Genomic DNA, 21,856 nt, shown 5'->3' on the forward strand with positions numbered 1-21,856 from the left:
TAAAAACTCAAACACCTAAATAAAAATAAAACAATTACATTTAAAAATGGGCTATGCAATTGAACAGAATATTCTCAGAAGAAGAAGTACAAGAGACTATATATTGTTCTAAAAAGTGTTTACCATCCTTAGCTTTCCAGGATGCAAATTAAAATTACATTGAGATTTCCTCTTATCCCAGTAAAAATGGCTAAGAATAAGAAAACAAAAGACAGCCGGGCAGTGGTGGCGCACGCCTTTAATCCCAGCACTCGGGAGGCAGAGCCAGTCGGATCTCTGTGAGTTTGAGGCCAGCCTGGGCTACCAAGTGAGTCCCAGGAAAGGCGCAAAGCTACACAGAGAAACCCTGTCTCGAAAAAAACCAAAAAAAAAAAAAAAAAAAAAAAAAAAAAAAAAAAAGAAAACAAAAGACAACAAATGCTTGAGAAGATGTGGGGAATAAGTAACCCTTATGCATAGTTAGTGGGTATAGCCACTATGGAAATCAGTGTGGCAGTTCTTCAGAAAAATATTAATATAATCTATTGTATAACTTGATTATATTAGTTTGGATTTCTGTTGCTGTGATGAAACACTACGATCAAAAGCAACCTGAGAGGACAGTGTTCATTTCATTTCACTTCCATATAACAGTTCATCATTGAAGGCAGTCAGAGCAGGAGCTCAAACACATTATGAACCTGAAGGCAAGAGCTGATACAGGGGCCATGGAAGAGTGCTGCTTACTGTCTTGCTCCTCATGGCTCATTCAGCCTGTTGGATTACAGCATCCAGGACCACAAGTCCAGATATGGCACCACCCACAATGGGTTGGACCCTCCTATATCAGTCAGTATTTAAGATAATTCCCTACAAGTTATAGTCTTATCTTACATGAGATAATTTCTCAGTTGAGGCTTCTTCCTCTCAAATGACTCTAGCTTGTTTTAAGTTGACATAAAAACTAGCCAGTTCCAATGACTTCTTTTCAACCTGACATACAAACACATCATTTTTAAGTCTAAACCTTCCTTTTCTTGTTCATTCCCAAGATCACACATTAATATCAATATCACAGTATAAAACATTCCAAAATTCCAAAGTCCCGCAGTCTTTGAAAATTCATGTCCCCCATAGGTTTATATATTTAAATGCTTGATCTCCAGTTGGTAGAACTGTATGGGAAAGATTGGTAGGTATGAGCTTGTGTTAATACCATTGGGCAAGATAAGATCACTACCACAATTTTGAGTCAAATTTAAAGCAAGTTTTTGTTGCTGGAGAGCTTCTCTCCAGGTTCCCCAAGCCCCGCAGTCCCACAATCCACTTATAAAATAATCACTCAGATGCTTATATCACTTATAAACTGTATGGCCGTGGCAGGCTTCTTGCTAACTGTTCTTATATCTTAAGTTAACCCATTTTTATAAATCTATACCTTGCCACGTGGCTGGTGGCTTCCCAGCGTCTTCACATGCTGCTTGTCCTGGCGGTGGCTGCAGTGTCTCTCCTCCTTCTTCCTGTTTCCCCAATTCTCCTCTCTCTTTGTCCCGCCTATACTTCCTGCCTGGTCACTGGCCATCAGTGTTTTATTTATATAGAGTGGTATCCACAGCAAGTTTTATTTTATTGGGGTGCACCCAAGAGATGGCCAGCAACTATCTCCCAAGTTGAGTTAAAGAGAACAATGCCAAAATCATTTTTTGGGCCTCTTTTAAGGAGTAAAATCATGAATAGTTGCAAAGGAGGTTTACAGAAGAGAGGAAATGGGGCAATAAAGAAGTACAGAAAAGTCTAAAAAAAAAAAAAAAAAAAAAAGCAAAATCACCATATGGTAGCCATGCAATTAGAGAGGGTGATTACAAATGGTTAGGGAGGGTTAAGGAAAGCCTGGGAGAGTCAGGGTATTCTCAAAAACAAGTCAAGGCCATGGGTTGGGGCAAGTCATACTCTAAGAAACAGTCTCTTAAAATCAACAACTCAGCTCTTACAGTAAATTGAAACTTATTTTTACAATATAGCATAATGGGTCCTGCCTTCAAAATGAAATCAGGCAGGTTCTTCACTTGCTCAGGGAGGTGTTTTACTACAGATGAATGCGTGCTGAGGTTTCCATGATCCAAGCTATTCCTAGTTAGTGCTCTCTGCCTTGCAGTTACTGTACATCTCTGTCTCAAGATGTAAGTTCTCAGCTACTGCTTCAGTGCCATGCCTGCTTGCTCATTGTCATGCTCCCCACAATACTGGTCACCCTCTGAAACTCTAAGCTCTTAATAAACTCTTTTATAAATGTCCTTGGTCATGTTTCCTTGTCACAGATACAGAAAAGTAACTAAGACAGAAGTTAGTACTTGCAGTCAGACTACTGCTGTGACAGACCTGACTATGCTGTTTTGGGGGGGAGGAATATAGAAAGTTTGAGACTTTAGAGTAGGAAAGTGGTTGAACACTGTAAGTGGGACTTAATGAGACATCCTAGTAGAATTCTGGAAGATAGTAGTTTTGAGAACAATGTGAACTATTGAGGCTCAGCTCAAGAGGTTTCAGAGGGTGACAACATTAACTGAGCTAGAGACAATTATGGTGATATTTTGGCAAAGAATATGACTGCTTTTCACTGTGGTTGTCTTCAAAACCTTCCCAAGGCTAAATTGAAGAGGTTTGGATAAATTCCAATGGTAGAGAAGTTTTCAAGACAGCCTAATATTAACTATGTCACCTCATTATTAGTAATGACTGTTCTGCAGACCTACACTTAAAAAGACCAATTAATACAAAAAGAAATAGAAAATGTACAGTATGAGGAGAAAAAGAGAACCAGGAACTGTAATACTGGAGCCAAGGCACCATGTCCAGTGCAACAAAAGCTAGAACTTGGAAGATCCTGGGGGACATGAGCAGTGACTATGAAGGCAGAGATCCACAGACTCTACAGGTTCCCCTTACAGAGAAAAGAGAACAACTTTATTTTACAGTTTGGTATTTTTAAAAGGCAGAGTGGGTTTACCTGAATGCCAGGCCTTATACAGAGCTTTGGAGATCATAAGAAACTGTGCATGCTCTTCCCCTAGAAGGTATTTTCCTTCTGGCTATCAGATTGCCCTATACAGAGACATGTGAACTCTACTGGGAGGATTAACTGAATCACAGGCTGTTCTTGAAGTTATGTTTGCTCTGAATGAAAGCTTTACAGGCCATCTGTAGAGCAGTACAAGGCTTATGATGGAAGAGATAAGAAGCTCTCAGTGGAATGGAATAAAGGGAGTGGTGCCCTAGGGCCAGACTCCACCCAGCTAAGCTTCCAATTTGTAAAAAGGAAAGGTTATCATCAAAGGCAAACTTATGCAAATACAATTCAAGGAAAGGGCCAGATCTCATCCCAAATAAGCAGCCTAACTTTGTAGCAATGCCACATATTTCTAGCTTGAGAATTATGAAGGATATGGGAATGAAGAGGTTATAGAATCTTCCTCAACAGTTAAGGAAAGCCAATGAGGTCAGGCATGAGCAGGCCTCCCTGAACAGATGCCTGGAGATGTAATTATGTTAAAGTGAAGCTTGGGTTGTACTGGACCCAGGATGGTGGAGATGCCTCAGACAGAGGATATTTGTCAAAGAAAACTGCAAAGAAGAAGTGGAACCAGCCAAAAAGAGAGGCCACTTCAAAATGTGTTAGCTACCCACACTTGCTGTTTGTAAAGGTGTGTCTTCCTACTCCAAGATCTGAATTAGAAGTGGGTCTTCTCACTTCAAATGATTTAATCAAGAGAAAACAAAAATATTAGTATGTGTTTCCAGCCATTTGAATTTTAGTTAATTCCAGATGTAGACAAATTGACAACCAAGAATAGTTGGGCCACAACTTTCTCTGGCAGCCTATACAAAGAACATGGAAGAAAGAAGCTCTCCTTACCTACTTGTTCTAACTTTTGCTAGCAAGTCCATTTCTTCATTGACATTAGAGCTTCCTTCTCAGGGATGCTGACATATACTGAAGACCTGCTGAGATATCCAGTCTGGTAGATTATTACTGAATTCTTAGCCCTTCTGTTGGTAGGCAGCCATTTTTGGATTAGCTAAACCACAGTCTAAAAATCATTCTAATAAATCCCCATTCAGAAACTATAGAGATTCATTCTATACATTCTTCTCCTTTAGAGAATCCTGATGAATACAGGTTGCAACATGAAGGCCTCTAGTTCTTTTAACTGAAAGAACACATCAATACATTGGTTTTTCCTTGGCAGGTATTTGTGCTTGTCATGAGGCACCAAGCATGAGAAATCTCATGAGTGTTTCCATTAACATTTGGAGTCTCACTGGAAAATACTTTCCACATACCTGCCATACCTGCTGCCCTATGGCCCACACCGAACCTACCGTTTCTTCTCTGCCTTCCAGCCCTTCATCAGCAACTCTTTAAAATCAATGCTAATCTGATTTTGGCATCAAGATTGGATATAACCAGCACCTCCAATTTGGAAATTGTATTTCTATGACTTTCAGACTAGCCAAGCTCACCTATTCCTGATAGCTTTATTTTATTTTCCTTGGAAGATACCAAGTATAGGCAAAGATCTAAACCATGACTAGTAGTGCACTGATCATTAGCTAGGGATCTAAGCGGACAATTATGTGTAGTACACATGTAGACAGTGGGTGAGAAATAAATTTGTTAGCTACCCACACTTGCTGTTTGTAAGTAACCTGCACAGGGGAGCTGGCCCCAAGAAGTTCAAGATAAAGGTATTGAAAACCCTCTGCAGGAAATACAGGAAATGGGTTAAAATAAGCATTTCAGGATAAACCACGGTAGCAGACAAATCTTATAAAAATTATTGAAAACTAAATACATAGTGCCAGGGTTTCAGACCCACAGCAATGAAAAACAGACTCAAGGCTTCAGAATTGTATCATGCACATAAAACACAAGCAGAGTTTTGTAAAGGTCAGGGTGAAATTCTGGGTTCTTCCTGGTGAGAGATTAAGGAAGTACAGGCAACAGTGTCTAGGCAGTGAACTTGCCAACACACATGCCACCAGAGCAAGGATTTCAGGATTTCTCCTTTACACATTTGCATTAAAATGGTGTCAGTACTCTGCATAGTTGTACTCTAAGCCCAGTAGTTAGTTGATGTCTCTAATTATGTCAGGTTGAGGGCCAATTTCAGCATGTAGAAGCTAGGAAACATGTGATGTCAGAATAACAGTCATATGTTGAAGTTGTGGTGAGTCACGGTTCAGGATAAGCAGCAGGATCTTTTCTTGGAGAACAGGGTGGTATTTGGTCTCCTTTCTAGTAAATATCAGTACAGGTTCTTTGGGTTTCAAGCCAGTCTGTGTGTAACATTTTTTTTTTCAGAATGTTTGATTTCAGGTTGAGGTTGAGTATGTAATGTGGTACAATTATGGATCAACTAACCATAATCAAGAAATACAAGTGGGCAAACACCTCTGTAGACAGCACCTTTCTAGGGCTATCATGAGGCATTGGTTCAGGCCTAGAGATAAATGGAAAGTGAAGACTAGGAACAAATTTTTGGATGTCCAGGTTTGTCTCACATACCATGAAGGCAATGATGTGGTCCTATTTTACCTCATGTAAGGAAGTTTCCTGAGTTTAATGCAAAGAGGGTTTGGAGCACATTCTTGATATTTCTGTGTAGTTATGGTAGTTCTAAACTTCTTAAAGGTCTTGGTGCTGAGTAAAATACAGTTGAGGTCAATTTGTCCTGAGTCTCTTGAAGAGTCATATAGGAGCTGGCCACAAAGCTATGGGGTGTGATCCACATGCCCTTTTCTGCCAATATCTTCTCAGATTTTTTTTTTCAGATGTGCATAGATACAATGAATGCCATGTAGTGATTCTGGTGCCACTGAGTTGAGAATGTGGCTTGGGTTGGATGAAGAGAGGGTATGGCCCATACACTCTTGAAGTGTAGTTTGATCCAGGCTTCTTGGTGGTCAACTAGGCCTCAGCCTACATTGATATTACTTAACAGTCATTCATGACCTGGGAAAGCATTGTGTGTGAGTGAAGGCTGTTGTGTGATATTTTGTTTGTGTTCTGATTAATAAAGATTGCTTGGGTTCAGAGGGCAGAGCTTGTAGTCATATTAGGTATGTTTTTAAGGTCAAACATATATTTTAGAGAGACAAGTGGTCTTCAAACACTTCAGAGACCTACAGAATATGGCATTTAAGATATTTTAATAACATAAGGTTCTTTTTTTAATGACAGTATGACATGTCTACTTCTGGCAGCACCAATCTACTTCAGAGAAGATGATGGACATTGATAAATGTCATATGGCATTTACTTTCTTTGTGGCAAAGTTAGCCACTGGGCAAAAAAACTGTTCTTGCCTTGACTGTTGATGGTGTGATGTCCAAATTGGACAAGTAGGATAGAAAAGAAAATGACTGCTAAAATCCTGCTTCACAGAAAAATCTGTCAGATATTCTAGGCCTGCAGACCAAAGATAGATCCCCAACATTGCTGAAGAAGCTTGGGTGACTCTCCAGGAAGCCAGCTGTTTCTGTCATTTCTTATTTTTGGAAGTTGGTTGCTCTGTATTTCCTATTTACTCAGGTAATATTATATCCTTTTTAGGTCTCTGATGGAGTTGAAGACTAGATAGTTATGGTTTTCCTTATTAACAAATTCAGAAAAGAAACTCATGAAAGAGGTATAATACATGTGTATAAGGTTGAGAGACATACAAAAATAATTTTGGGTTGGTAATGCAAGTTGGAATAGAAATTTAATTATGTACAATAATTTGAACTCAGCAAGATAGGCTAGCTAATGGAGTATTTTCTCTGAATTTGTCAAATGTTATGGACTAGACATTGTTAGTGTAATTATTGCCTGTATATATTCACATATATTTACTGTAATTATTGTATATAGTTTTTCTGTGTTAGTTAAAACCTTTGCTTTTTATTTAGACAAAAAGGGGAAATATGTAATATTTTGTTTGTGCTCTGACAAATAAAACTTGCTTGGAGTCAGAGGGTAGAGCTAGCTACTAGTTGACCATAGAGGTCTAAGAGGTCTGTACAGAGAGGAACAGAAAGTGATAAGGTTTCAGCTTTTACCCCAATATCTGACTCTTGGTTTTTATTGATAAGATTAGTTAGGTTTATGCTTCATAAAACTTTTCATGAATGGAGTCTGGATTGAGTGCAAAACAACTGAAGTCAAGATAAGGTAAGGTGCAACCTAACCATTTTTTATATTAAGGCATGTCCATGTTTTCTGGTCATTAAGGGGAGTCATTGTTTTGTTCCTGGCTTCCTTGTTATGACTATTGTCCTGGGTAATATGAACAGAGGGTGTGGTCCTGACACCCTTGAATTTATGCTGGGCCCAGACTACTTGGTATTCAGGGAGCTTCCAGGCTACCACTGTTGTCACTTTCTGGCTTTTGCTTTATATTTCATATCAGACCTCCAACCATTGTTATATAAGGTGAGTTCAACCTTGCTGGAGGGGTAGGTATGTCCTAGGTCACACTTAAAGTCATCTTGTCCTTGATCTATGGGAGTCAATCTAAGACCTGGGCACAGAGGATTCCTTGGTACAGCCCACACACCCTAAATTTCCACTTGTGACTATTTCATTTTATTTTCAGGTCTGGCTACATGAAGTTTATGATGTGGTCTTGACTCCTCTGCTTTGATAAGGTTGCAGGAGTTGGATAAAACTAGGGTGTAGTCAAGAAATACTTGAAAATGTAAGATTTCACTCATTAGACCCCAAACATTAGAAAACTTGAGGTGTACAAACTCACACTTGTGGTCAACTTGTCCTATATCTCTTAAAGTGTAGATAGTAGCTATGCACAGATGACTAGGGGTGTGGCCCACATACCCTTCATGCCAATGTTAGCTCAGCGGGTTTGATGGTCATTTTTGGCTCAGACATCATGAAGGCCATGGCTTGTCCCTGGAACTTCTGAGTTGATGTGGCCTGGGTTGAATGAAGGGGGTGTATGGCCCACATACCCTTGAAGTTAAGCTTGACCCTGGTATCTTGATGGTCAAGGAGGCCTCAGCTTATATTGCTATCACTTGGCAGTCATTCATGACCTTAGGAAGACTTGTTTGTGAGTCTAAAAATTTAGGTGAATGAAGTCTGGCCTGGAGAGAAACTCAATTGAAATTTAGAAAACACCAAATACAGTCATATACATACATACATACATACATACATACATACATACATATACATACATACATACATACACACATACACACACACACACACACACACACACACACACACACACACACACACATATATATATATATATATATATATAATTTTAGGTATATTACATGTACTTTGGTGGTTAGTATGAGCTCTTGGCTCCAAGCAGATTCTGATGTCAGCTTGGTTGTATTGTGGCTAGTATTGTCCAGAAATATATGAAGAGCAAGCATGGCCCACTCTTCCTTGAAATTAAGCTGCACCCAGACTACTTGGTAGTCAGGGAACTGCCAGGTTACCATTCATGTCACTTAAAGGTCTTCTCCTTTAACTCACTCATCAGAAGGCACCTATTGTTGTCAAGGTGGGTCCAACCTTTCTGGCGGAGTAGTAGATGTGGCCTAGGTCACACTTTAAATCAATTTGTTTATCTTTGTTCTGGAAGTCCAGATAAGGCCTGGATACAGACGATCCCTAAGAGTAGCCCACACACCCTTGAGACTATGGTCTTCCCAGCTTGATGTCAGGTGTGGCCCAGTCTATGTGAAGGCCATGATGTGGTCTTGACTCCCTTACCATGAGAATGTTGCCTGGGTTGAATGAAAGGGTACAGTGTTAAGGTAGGGGGTACCATTCATCAGATACCAAGCTCTTGTTACAGTGGCTCCAATTTTGTTGGAGGATTTGGTTGGGGCCAATTCACATTTCAAGTAAACTTAGGCTGCATCTCAAGTTGATGTATGAGAGGGAAAGAGACAACTTTAGGATGTGGCCCACAATCCCAATGTTTCCAGATTGACTGATGGTCAGGAATAGCTCAGAAACCAAAAAGACCTAGATGCTAGCTGCCCTATGATGAGAATTTGTCCTTGGTTGGATGATGAGAGGTTTTGGCCCACACGTCCTTGAAGTTAAAATCATCTGAGGCTACTTGGTGGTCAAGTAGTGTCCACGTTAACTTTGATGGGAGTTTGTGTTCTATGATGTCATGTCAGTCATCAGGGCAGTTATACTTGTGGGTGAGTCCAATTTCTTGGTGAACAGGGTGTGGAGTTGCTCACAGATAAGACTTCAGTTTGTCCCACAAAATAATTGAAGTAAAGATAATGCCTGGCATCAGACCAACTTGGGGTCATGAGTTTGTTTATTTGTTTTGGTCATTAAGGTGAAATTTGGTTCCTTTAATGCCATTATGTGGTCTTGACTCTTTTGTGGTGACTGTATCCTAGATTGAATGGACAGAGGGTGCAATCTACACACTACTGCAGATACTATGGGCCTGGGATACTTGGGTTTCAAGGAACTACTTGTTTTCCTTTGAGACCTGTTGATGGCATTGCACCTTTGTTAATAATCAGGTCACCATCAAAATCTCCTTCTTCATGGATGGGTTATTTAGGTGAGCCCTGGCTCCATTATGGCAATGATGCCATCCTGACTTACATGTTTTGAGGAGGTTGCTGAGTTGAATGAAGAATGTATGTGATCCCACATATTTGGTGGTTGGACTGTGAGTTGATATCTATTATCTGCACAAATACCCTTGTACATTAAAGATTTTGGATGAGCAACCTGCCATCTGTCTCCATTGAGGCCTTGGATGATTAGAAAATATCAATTGTAATCATGTCTTGGCTTTGAGGTCTCATATATGCTCAAGCTTCACTCATGTGACACATAGACCACTTCCTGTTGCCTTCTGATCAATATGTAGCCAGCACCATGTCTGCCTGCATGCCACCATGCTCCACACCATGATGATAATAGACTGAACCTGTTAACTGTAAGTGAGCCACCCCATCAGAGTGTCTCACAGTACATTCTAACCATGGTATATGCTAAGAAATCTTCATGTTTCTTCATCATTAAGTGAGCCTGTGGCTCGATTAAGACCATGGTGGGGTCTATCCAACTTCTGCTGAGGATTTGTCCTGGGTTGGATGAAAAGAGGTGCCTGCCTACTTATCCATAATGTTTAAGTCTAATTCCTCCCAGTGAGGATGCTGATTTCCATGGGTATCAGTTTATGGCCAGGTATATTTCTCATCTAAAATATCATGGGCTCTGTTCATTTTAGGGCTTGGTTCATGGCTACTTGAAGGTCAGGGTTTGGCCTGGGAACATTTTTCTTATCATTTTGTACCAATATCCATTTACTTTACCAGAAGATTTTGACATCAGCCATGGAGATGCAGAGTTTGGAGTTTAACAACCTAGTTTTTGGTCTTGTCTTGGCCCAGTATTCCTCACTACACTCCCTTCCCTACATCTTGGAATATTAACCTATATCCTATGCCATTATATGTTGGCAGTATGGGATCTTGTTTTTTATTTTAATTTTACAGGGGATTACAGTTAAGGGATTGGCATGAATTTCAGAAGAGACTTTGGACTTTTGAAACTTTTCTGAATTTCAGAAGAGACTTTGAAATAGTTTGAGACTATTATAGACTATGGGAATTTTTGAAGTTGGACTAAATGCATTTTTGCACTATGATATGACTTCAAGCCTTTTGGGGCCAGGGAAAAGAATATGGTGATTTGAGAGAAAATGTCCCTCAAAAAGAGTGGCCACTATTGGGAAGTGTGGCTTTGTTGGAGTAGGTATGGCCTCATTGGAAGAAGTGTGTCACTGTGGAGGTGGGCTTTGAGGTCTCATATATGCTCAAGCTTCACTCATGTGACACATAGACCACTTCCTGTTGCCTTCTGATCAATATGTAGCCAGCACCATGTCTGCCTGCATGCCATCATGCTCCACACCATGATGATAATAGACTGAACCTGTTAACTGTAAGTGAGCCACCCCAATTAAGTAATTTCATTTATCAGAGTTGCCATAGTCATGGTGTCTCTTCGCAGCCATAGAAACCCTAAGACATCATCTTTCATCCTTTTGAGACCAGGCTTCTCAGGGTCAGGGTTAAGCCCAGGCATACTAATTTTCTAGATAATTTGCCTAGGCCTCTCAGACTTCAGGTACAGTTGTGCCTTGGCACATTACTTTCCCTTCTTTGGTTCAGGCCTTTTTCATTTGAGGGATAGGCCCAAGCATGGTACTTTTCCAGTTTGGGCCCAGGCTTCTTCAGGGGAAGGATACAGTTTAGGCACACTTCTTTTCTTGGTTTGTCTGAGGCCTCTTTCACTTCAGGGTTTGGCCTGGACATACTTCTATCTTTGGTTGGGCCTGGGCTGCTTCTGGGTCATGTTAGACCCAGGTATGCTACTCATTTAGATGTGTCCCTGCCTCTTTCACTTGAGTGACAGTCCCAGGCTCACCAGTTTTCTATGGTTAGCCTGGGCCTCTTTCACTTTGGTAAATGGCCAGGGCACATTTCTCCTCTTAGTTTGGGCCTTGGCCTCCTCAGGGACAGGATATGGCCCAGGCACACTACTTTGCTAGGTTTGTCCAGGGCCTCATTGCCTTAAGGAACTGGCCTTGGCACCTTTCTGTACTTTGTTTGTGGCCAGGGTTCTTAAGGTTTAGGGTATGACCTGGGTACACTACTTCTTTGGCCTAGGCCTTTGTCACTTGAAGGATAGACCCAGGCACACTACATTTCTAGGTTTGGCTCAGGCCTCTGACCCTTAAAGGATTGGACCAGTTACCATTCTACACTTGATTTGGATGTGGGCTTCATGAGGGTCAATGCTAGGCTTAGCACACTACTTTTCCAGGGTTGGCTTGGGCCTCTTTAACTTCAGGGATTTGCCTCAGGCACAGTTCTGTTCTTACTTTAGGCCCAGGAATTTGGGGTTTGGGTGAACTGTATTACTTTCACTACAGCATTTGGTTCAGACTCTTTTCTTTTAGATTTGGTTCTGGGCTCCTTTATGGTAAGATTTCTTTCAGGAACACTTCTCTGGCAAGATGGCCCAGGCTGTTCTCACTTTAGGCTTTGTACCTACACTTCTTCTGGTTCACAGTTTGGCCAGGGTTCATTTCTTTATTTTGGTGTGTCCAGGCATTGCTACTTTCAGGTTCAGCCAGGGTACATCCCTCTTCTTAGGTGACCCTGTACTATTTTCTCTTTAGGGTTGAGACAGTGGATCCTTAGAGTTCAGGTTTGTCCAAATCTACTTTGTCATTAGGCAGCCTAGTCACAGCCTGTAGGAAAAACAAAAACAAAACAAAAAAAACCTACAATGAAATAAAAGCAGATATGTATTGATAAAGAAAGATATATGATGTCTATGTTTGGCTTCTCTAAAGTGCTGAGAAGCACATTGACCTGTCCCCAGGGAAACATGCACAGACAGACACAACCAGCACAGAAGTTCCTCTGGTCCCTGCTCTTGCAGCACTTCTCAAGATGATACCTGTCTTGTACATTAGGGACCCCTCAAACACTTGTAACTTAGTCACCCCTTTCAAGAAAGCCAACTGCCAAGTACATGCACTAATGTCAAATCAGGTGTCACCCAAAGTATTTTCTGAACTGTCTTATTTAAAAAGCATCCTGCCCATCTTCTCCTGATTTTGAATCCCAGCCCACTACAATGGACTTTGATTTCCTCAAACATAGAATACACCCATAACCATGACAGTGATCCCTTATGAGAGGTCATAGAGGCCAGGCCTCCTCTGTTCAGGAAAGGTCAAAGGCTATTCAGCTACTCAGGTAACTTTCTTATTAGTACATTGGGAATTAGCTGAAGTTTTCTCTTATGGTCATTTCCTAGGAATACCTTCACATCTAGATCTCCTCTTCTTAGGAGGTAATGACCCCTGGGAAGAAGGGCAATGGGGATGGTCCTTCCTCAGCCTAGGTATGCAAAGCCCAAATGTCTGGACTATCATTTCAACTGCTCTTTTTCTCAGCAAGATTCTCTTGTCATGAAACCTACAGTGTGCCGTCTATATCCCCTGGGGTTTTGATTGAAGAACAGATTGAAACCTTTAGCTTCCAAGGTCTCCCTTCATCAGTATCAAACCCAGCCCCAAGTAGGATTGCCCAGAAAACCAGATGCTAAGAAGTTTTCCCTACCTGAACCCACTGTAGTAGATTTCCTGTGAGAATGCCACTCATTTCAGAGAGACATAACAGCAGAGCTTCAGCCTGCCCATCATTGGAAACTGGAGTCTGGGAGGAGTGCTTCAGCTGGTGTCATCTGTTATCATAAATATGGGTGGAGGTTAGGAGAAGAAAATGACTGATGCAATGCCTTCCACACATGCATATGCACACGCAGATGCAAATATAAATATATGAACATGCATTCAATACAGAAAAGTAGGAAAATGAAGAGGAGATGTAGAGAGGGTACTGAGAAGGTACTTTCTATGACATCGATGACTGTGGCCATGCAAGGAAGGACCTATGAGCAGACTAAAAGTTGTTGTTAGCATTTTAAGAAGGTCAAGAGCAGGTCTCAGGGAGGATCTTCCAGCCTACCTTGGGCAACCTGTACTCCCTGGTGGAGATGTCTCATGTCAGGGTGTGATCATCAATATTCTGTAAGCTGGAGCCTTGAGTCTTAGTCCAGGTGCTGACCTGGCAGCTTCCTTCAGAGGCCTCTCTTCTCAGCCTGTGTGTGGAGTCCTCCTCCCAGGTCTTTATACTGCATACCATTCTGCAGACATCCTTGTACTTGCTGCTGTTTTTTTTTCTTTCCTGTTCTCCTGTCTCATTAGGTGAGGGATACCTCAAGAACCTCACTGAGTACCAGTCACCTCTACTTACATCTCCTGCTACTGATGTTCAAATATCCTTAGAAAAGCTGTAGGAATTATTCACCTAGGACTTGTTTCTGAGATGCTTCCCTTGGAGCTGCCTCATATCTGGTCACCTTTCTCTCAGTCCACACTTTCAGTCCTGGGAGGGAGAATTAAGTGTCTGCACATCATCTTCATATCACAGGTCTGGGTATCTTACCCTGACCAGCTATGTCCCCTGCTGTTTTTGACAGCACAATGAGCTTGTAATCATTGACTCCTCGAGGTGCCATCTACTGTTTCTGGGGAGGGCGTAAAGGTGATTGAAACCTTTGTTCTCCAGGCTGGATCCTCAACATCATTAAGTTTCAAGCTTGAGTTTCTCGAAGGCTTCTTGCCAGAGAGCTTATCAAGCATAGCCAGAGATCAGAGTTTTTTCCTATATCTTTCATCAATGCAAAATAGGTAGTTATAGGACAAAAAAAAATGCATGGATTAATAAAAACTGAATGAAATGGGTGTAAATAATTAGTAAACTAACCTCTCAGCTGTGTGCAGAGCTAGCCCTCTTTCATTAGGTCATGACCAATAGGAGTGCTCCTCCCCATTTTCACCTCAGCTTTGCTACTACCCCTTGTAGGACTGAAGGAAGTACTGGATGCCCATGATTCCCTCACGCTATGCCAAGACCAGTGCTCAGGCAGAGTGGATGCTTCTGCAGCAGCAAATTGTTTTCAATAGCACTTGTGAACGTCCAGTCATCCTGTCTTAAGTCAATCAATTTAATATTGATAGAAGTCGCCTGCAATTGATCTCTGGCCTTTGCTTGCATTTACACATGCATGCATGTATACCTAAAGACACTCACATTCATATGGGCATATTCTTCATATGCATAGTCTTCAGACCATACATACTAAGTAACCTATAATTTAAATTTAAATACGGATAAATAATGTGCAGGTTTAGGTAAAGTGCTAGAATGGAGTTTCCTGTTGAGTGCCTGTCTTTGGTCATGCTAGGAAGAACCCATGTGCACAAATGACAAGATGACTGCTGTGAAGACTCAAAGGCTCTTAGGAATCCTAGACAGCAGGACTCTGTGAAGCATCTCCTACCTTCCCTGGATGATATGAGTTGCTACAGCTGACAGTTGTCCCTCACTTGGAGCATAACAACACAGCTTCATCCTCCAGACCCTGGAGTCTTTTCAGTTGGTACAGACTTGGTGTGGGCATCTTGTAGCCTCATTCTCTGGTGACTTGTGGGTATTATCTTCCTGAGTACTGCTGTGGCTGGTTCCTTGGCCCAAATCCCTGCTGATGCCTGCTGTAACTTCCTGTCAAAGGTCACTTCAAGTACCAAGTACCTCCTTGTACCTCATATTCTTTAAGATGCCAGCTCCCCAGTACAGCACACACTGAAGTTAAATTAGGCCTTTATTCCAGAATCCAACATGTATTTCTCCCACTACATAGCCCAAACCTCCCTTCATACCTGTTCTTCCTTTTGAAACCCAGCCCACCCTAATAGACACTGTGCTCCCTCACACCAAGGCCCCAGCCTTTACTGTGACAATGAGCTATTATGTGAGGTTACAGAGGTCTGACCACATCTCAGTCCAGCTTCTTTCCATGTGTCTGAGAGTGGCATGAGAAAATACCATGCCTTCACATTCTGTGCTGAGCACACTCTCCCAGCAAAGTGAGAGCTTCTGCATGTTGGGTGGTCATCTCATGAACAAAGCCTGAACACAAAATTATACTATCTCATATAACTGTCTGTATGTTGGTAGAGGAAGACATCATTCAATATCATCTACATGCATTTTCATACATGTGGACATGGGCTTGCAAACAGGAGGGACACATATATGAGATAGATACATAACACACCCAAAATGAAAATATATAAACAATGTAAATACAGAATTAGAGGAGAGAGTGATATAATGGTGTTTCCAATGACTACAACACGATGGCTATGTCCAGAACACAGCACACACACACACACCCCTCCCCGGTATAAATGAAGAGATTGTTACCACCAGGGACTTAGGTCCTCAGAGATGCTTTGACTACCTGCCCTGACCAAGTTATCATAGATGATCAGACTTGGGCATGAGAACAGCAGAGCTTCATGCTTCCCTAGTATGGAGGATGCAGTCTTGGTCCAAATACACCTGTGTGGCTTCATGCCAAGACCTCTATTTCTAGTTGTTACTATGGCAGTGATTCATCCTGTGAGGGTGCACAGGCCTCAATAACTTCCTTCTGAGAAACTCCAAGAACTTCTAGGCCCTCATTTACTCCACAGCTGAGTCCATCCTTTTTCTCTGCAGAACCAGCTTTGGGCATCCTCAGAAACACTTGGTTGTGGCAAAGTAACAGGAGGAGTTTTTCCAATACGTTTCCCTGGGAACCACCTACATGTTTCTCCTTTCTGCCTTCCATCTTCCTAAGGTACCTTCAGTCTTGAGAGAAGGAAGACAGTTGACAGTGCTGTTTCCTCAGCCCAGATGTCTGAGCCTCACACTCTGTCTCGTCATTTCAGATTCTCTTTAGTCATCATGGTTCACTGTTCTCACTCAGCTTGCAGTATGACATCTATTGTCCCCAGTGTCTGGCTACAAAAGTAACCAGACCTTTCCCCACCTGCCCCACCCCAACCTGACCACTGTGTACCATTTATCTTTTAGCTTGAATTGGGTTTGGACTTAGTAGCTGAGTGACTGCAGGGCATTCCAATGTTCCTGAGTTTTAAAGTGCACAGCACCAAAGTATATATGTGAAGGATGAATAAATACATACAGTGTGGATGAATCACAGTAGATGCTGTTGGCAGGCAGACCCCAGCTTGTGAGGTGCAAAGACTCCTGGGAGCCCCTGCTTTGACTTGTCCCATCCTCGGCTGACTTTCCACCCCAATGACTACGTGACTGAATGTATGATCCTGGTATCCAGAAATGTACCAAGCCCTCTGTCCCCATGCACCGGAAAGTTACACATTGGCAGACTGGTTTTGTCACCCCTGCTCTGACCTGGGACTTGGAAAAGTCCGTGCTTTCCCTGGGCTGGAGCTGCAGCTTTCAACCACCAGTTTTTCACTGTGTTTCTCATGAAGGGATGGTGGGCATAAAACATGACTGACACCCATCGCTGGGGGTTGCTCGCCACTCCTGGCCATGAAGACATCATGATTCTTCTGTAGTGATTTAGAATGTTAGAAGACTCAGCAATTAACTGCTAAAAGCTTGAACCCTTTGGCTGAATCAGCCTGGCTCTGACCTTGGAGACAGGAAGTCTAGTTTCTGGCATGACAGTGTTTTAAAGGAATCACAGTGTGTGTGTGTGTGTGTGTGTGTGTGTGTGGTGTGTGTGTGTGTGTGTGTGTGTGTGTGTGTGTGTGTGTGTGTGTGTATTCAGGTAGCCTCACATGGAACATGACTCCTGAGCTTGAGGACCTTGTCAGTGTCCTTTGGACATTTTAGCAAGTTGGGGTACCTGACAGTCAGATAGGCTTTTACAATAAGCAAAGGGACAGCCATTGTTGTGTCCTGAGCCTGGCTGGGCGCTGTCTTCTCCATGTGTTCATTGCAGCTGTTGCTGGATTTCCACTATGGAACATAGGTTATCCAAGGCAACATTTTGGCTCAGACAGACATTTATTGTCCACTACTGTGAGAAACAGACCTGCTCACTCAAAGCATGGCCCTTTCTTAGGACTGAAAGGGCAAAGTCTGGCCAAACCTCATTAAAACCTTGGATTTTGAATTTAAAGTGGAGTTAATTTTACAATCACCTGTACTAGAGTCAAAATGTCAGTTCCACGTCAAGACTCACTGTTGTGCATGGGTCAGGTTAGATAATCTCCATGAGTTTGCTTCACATGAGCCAAATATTTATGCTGCTTTTCATCCAGTATACCTAGGTTCTAAAGTCTTAAATTTCCGAAAGCATAAGTGGTGTGAGTCCAACTGTTGCCCACTGGCTCCTGGTACAGATTTAGATCTTTCCCTGCCCTTTCCCATCTTATAAGGAATCCAAATTACGTTTCAGAAAGTTCATTTTTTTCTAGAAGAGGCCTTCTTACTAGTGTGCCTTTTGACACAGCCTAATCTCCTGCCCACACTGCAGTTCCTTTCCCCATGGAAGACTGAATGACTGACTCTTAAGGCCAGTATGACCATTTAGGGGCTAAGTATGTGCATACTTCCTCAGCCATTCCAAGCCTCAATGGTCCGTGGACCTGCACAGTTTTTCTCCTCACCAATCTTGGGCCACCTCTTTCTAGCCCATATACAGGCACAGTTCTGATTGGGGGTCATGCAGTCACTTGTCCCCCCCCCCAAAGGAGCTGTGGGTGCTTCCCTCAGTTCTGGGGGATAAAGCAGACTTCCACAGTTGGATTCCCAATCTCTGCCTGGGTCAGTGGGATGCTGATCTTGCTCATGTCCAGCCCAGGGTGCACCAGTCATCTTTTGGACTATTTGCTATGAGTCATGATTCCCAGGCTCAAGAGCAGCAGTGCCAGGCCCCCTGTACCTGGGTGGGTCAGTCTCTGAAGTTCTCGGATCCCTGAGAGGCAGGCTGGAGCACAAGACATTTTGTTCATCAAGTCCCAGGTCACTTTACCTTGAAGTGTCCATGGCTATTCCTGTGGAGTGCTTGAGTGAGCAGGGGAATCTCTGTTACTGTGGACCACGGTTAAGCATGTTCTAATGCATTTTGTACTTGCTGATTCTAGACTTCTATCACCTTTATAGTGTTACCAAGGAGAGTGACTGAATGCTACACTAGAGTCTTTGTGTTCTGTCCAATAATGGGATCTGTTGTCTGCCAACCCTCTGTACCATGAGTAGCTTGTGGATACATCTTGATATAAGCTGGCTGCTGATACATGGTGGTTTCTCAGAAAACCACAAATGGATTTACCATATGACACAGCCATATCGTTCCTGGGCACATACACAAAGGACTTCCATTCTTATTTCAGACACTCGAACATCTGTGTTGATTGGCTTTCTGTTCATGATAGCTAAGGAATGAAATCAATGTCCCTGTTTAACACTCTGTGTGTTCTTCCCAGCCCCCCATATGATTTGTGCAATTGCTGCTGACATGACAGGTTAGAGATATAATCAGAGACTCAGAGATGAGGGTGGGGCTGTTATGGGTAGACTTTCCAGATTTTCTGGGGGAGGTAAAGCATGCTGTTGGGCACTCAGGCTGAACACAGCAAGCAGCCAGTAGAGAGGAGACTGAAAATATAGGGCAGAGACAGCAGGGTTAGGGGAGTTAGAGCAATGGAAGCCACAGAGGGAAATGAAGTGTATAGACACAGAGGGATTTTCTTGCCTTATTCTAAATCTGTCCCCTGAAGATGCTGTCCAGTCATCCTTGACTTTATCATTTTAATGGTTTTATCTGTGCTCCCCATCAAGAATAGCTCTAACTGTCCTGGTTTGGGCAAAATCTTTAAGGAAGAGGCTCAGAGAATCCAGAAGTTTTGATGGACTCCTGACAAGTCAGGTTTGCCTCTGCTCCATCCCCAACGTCAGGAGGGACCTTCCAGCTTTCTACTGCTTGGATTCTAACTCCCCAACATCTTCACACATCCATGTTGTTGGTAATCATATAGACATCTTGGCTTGTCTCACCTCCCCACTGATCTGATTCATCTTCCTCCTTCACTGGTTCTTTCTTCCACATTGGTTTCCACTCAAAGATTTGGTAACTCCCCCTCTCTCCCTCTACCCCTCTCCCCCTCCCTCCCTCCCCCCTCCTCCCTCTCTCTCTCTCTCTCTCTCTCTCTCTCTCTCTCTCTCTCTCTCTCTCCTCTCTCGTGGTTTTCCGGGATATCGCTCTGTATAAATAAAATGCTGATTGGCCAGTAGCCAGGTAGGAAGTGTAGGCGGGACAAGGAGAGAAGAGAATTCTGGGAAATGGAACGCTAAGGCAGAGAGATGCTGCCAGCCACCACCATGAGAAGCAACGTGTTAAGATACCAGTAAGCCACAAGCCACATGGCAACTTATAGATTAATAGAAATGGGCTAATTTAAGATATAAGAATAGCTACCTAGGAGCCTGCCATGGCCATACAGTATATTAATAATATAAGTCTCTGTGTTTTTATTTGGTTGGGTCTGAGTGGCTGCGGGACTGGCAGGTGAGAGAGATTTGTTCTGACTATGGGCCAGGCAGGACTACAGAAAACTTCAGCTACAAATGGTGCCCAACATGGGGCAAGAGTTTCCACCTAAAACCTAAGAAAAAAGATTCTAAAATGGAGCTAAAAACAGCTTCCTAGTTGTCTCTCTCAAGTTAGTGGCAGCCTGTGGGTTTGAGCTACTGTATGGCGGGTGTGTGGCATGCAGGTGAGCTTGACCTACACAATGTTACACAGAAGTATCTCCAAGCTGCACACTATGTTGTGTGTTGGATATAGTTTTTGCTAGTTAAAAAAAAGGAGGTTTCTGGGTTATACACTGCTTCAATAAAACCATAGACCCACTGTTTTTAAGAGTTGATGGCTCCCAGAGCTGGCAGTAAATTTACCACTGCCATGTTGGGAAGCTGAGGTGGGCAGAGCCAGCAGCCACAGCGCGGTTTCATCTTAGAATGCTGCAGTTTAAAGCAATAGGTTCACAATAAGACAGATTCAGATAAAACAAGACTTTAAATGTTTTACAATGTGTGTAAAAATGTACGTAGGCTTGAAAGAGAGACAAAAAGGAATATATACAGTTATATAAAGAAATAGTTTTTAAAAATAAAGTCTTTAAAGAGACAATAAAGGTAGTATGAAAAATAAGCCACATAAACATGGATATCACACAGAGAATCTGGATTATGTTGTCTTTGATATTATTAACTGCAGAAAAATATTTGAGTATAATGACAATTGAGTTAAGCCAATATGTATATTTTAAAGATAACTTGACTTCAAAATTTGGATCTAAGGATATGTTGCTTTGGAAAGGAGGCTCTGCTTTTGTTTCCGCAGAAAGCCAGAGGCTATGGATTTGTTCCAGATTAAGATACATGAGGTTTGACCAACCAAGACCCCCTGAAAGTTCTCCGATGACACCATGGCCCAGATGATCCATTATCCAGAATGGTTTCAAGGCAACTGGCTCACACAATGTACCCTCACGGACTACTCCATGATCCTAAAATTTTCTTTGTGTCCCCATAAGATACAGATCCCCCCTCTAGCAGGAATTTAGTAAGAGAACCTATGCCCAAATTCCTAAATATGTCAAGCTGGCTTTGGAGATGGAATTGGCTCACTCCTTCTCTAAACCCAAACATATTGCTAAAAAAAAAAGAAAAAAAAAAAGATGAGAGATTCTTTTGCCCCATATCAGAAGAGCCCTCTGGTGTGGGACAGAGAAAAACCAATATTTTTATTTAAATCAGGTTGATTATAAATGTAATCTCTTTCTAAAGAATAAAAGGGGATATAGATATGATAGGATGAAAGAGTAGATTATTGAACCTACTTTTAAAGCGTAACTTGTTTAAAATGTTTTAGATTGCTATGGATTTCAGTTTATTGATACAAGTTTAAACTTAATTTTGTTATACTGTATATATATTTTTACTCTCGTTTGAGGTATTATATTTATATAACTCATTTAGATTGTAATGGATAATTAAGAAATACAGATTAATAATTAGTCTTCTATGATAGACAAACTTGTAGCATGTTAGTTAAGTTTTCTAGGTACACATCAATATATTTCAGATAGATAAGTAATCTTCAAACACTTTAAAGACCTACAGAATATGGCATTTAAAATGTTTTAAAAATTTAGACTTTCTCGACAGTGAGACATGTCTGCTCCTGGCAGTACTGATTTACTTCAGAGAGGAGGATGGGTATCAAAGACACTCTATATGGAGTTTATCTTCTTCTTGGCAAAAATAGCCATTTGGGCAAGAAACTGTTCTTGCCTGGACTGCTTGATTACCTGGACATGAAGAACCCATAGAAAGGTGA

The sequence above is a fragment of the Peromyscus maniculatus genome, chromosome 10, assembly GCF_049852395.1.
Source record: "Peromyscus maniculatus bairdii isolate BWxNUB_F1_BW_parent chromosome 10, HU_Pman_BW_mat_3.1, whole genome shotgun sequence".
NCBI classification, from domain to species: Eukaryota; Metazoa; Chordata; class Mammalia; order Rodentia; family Cricetidae; genus Peromyscus; species Peromyscus maniculatus.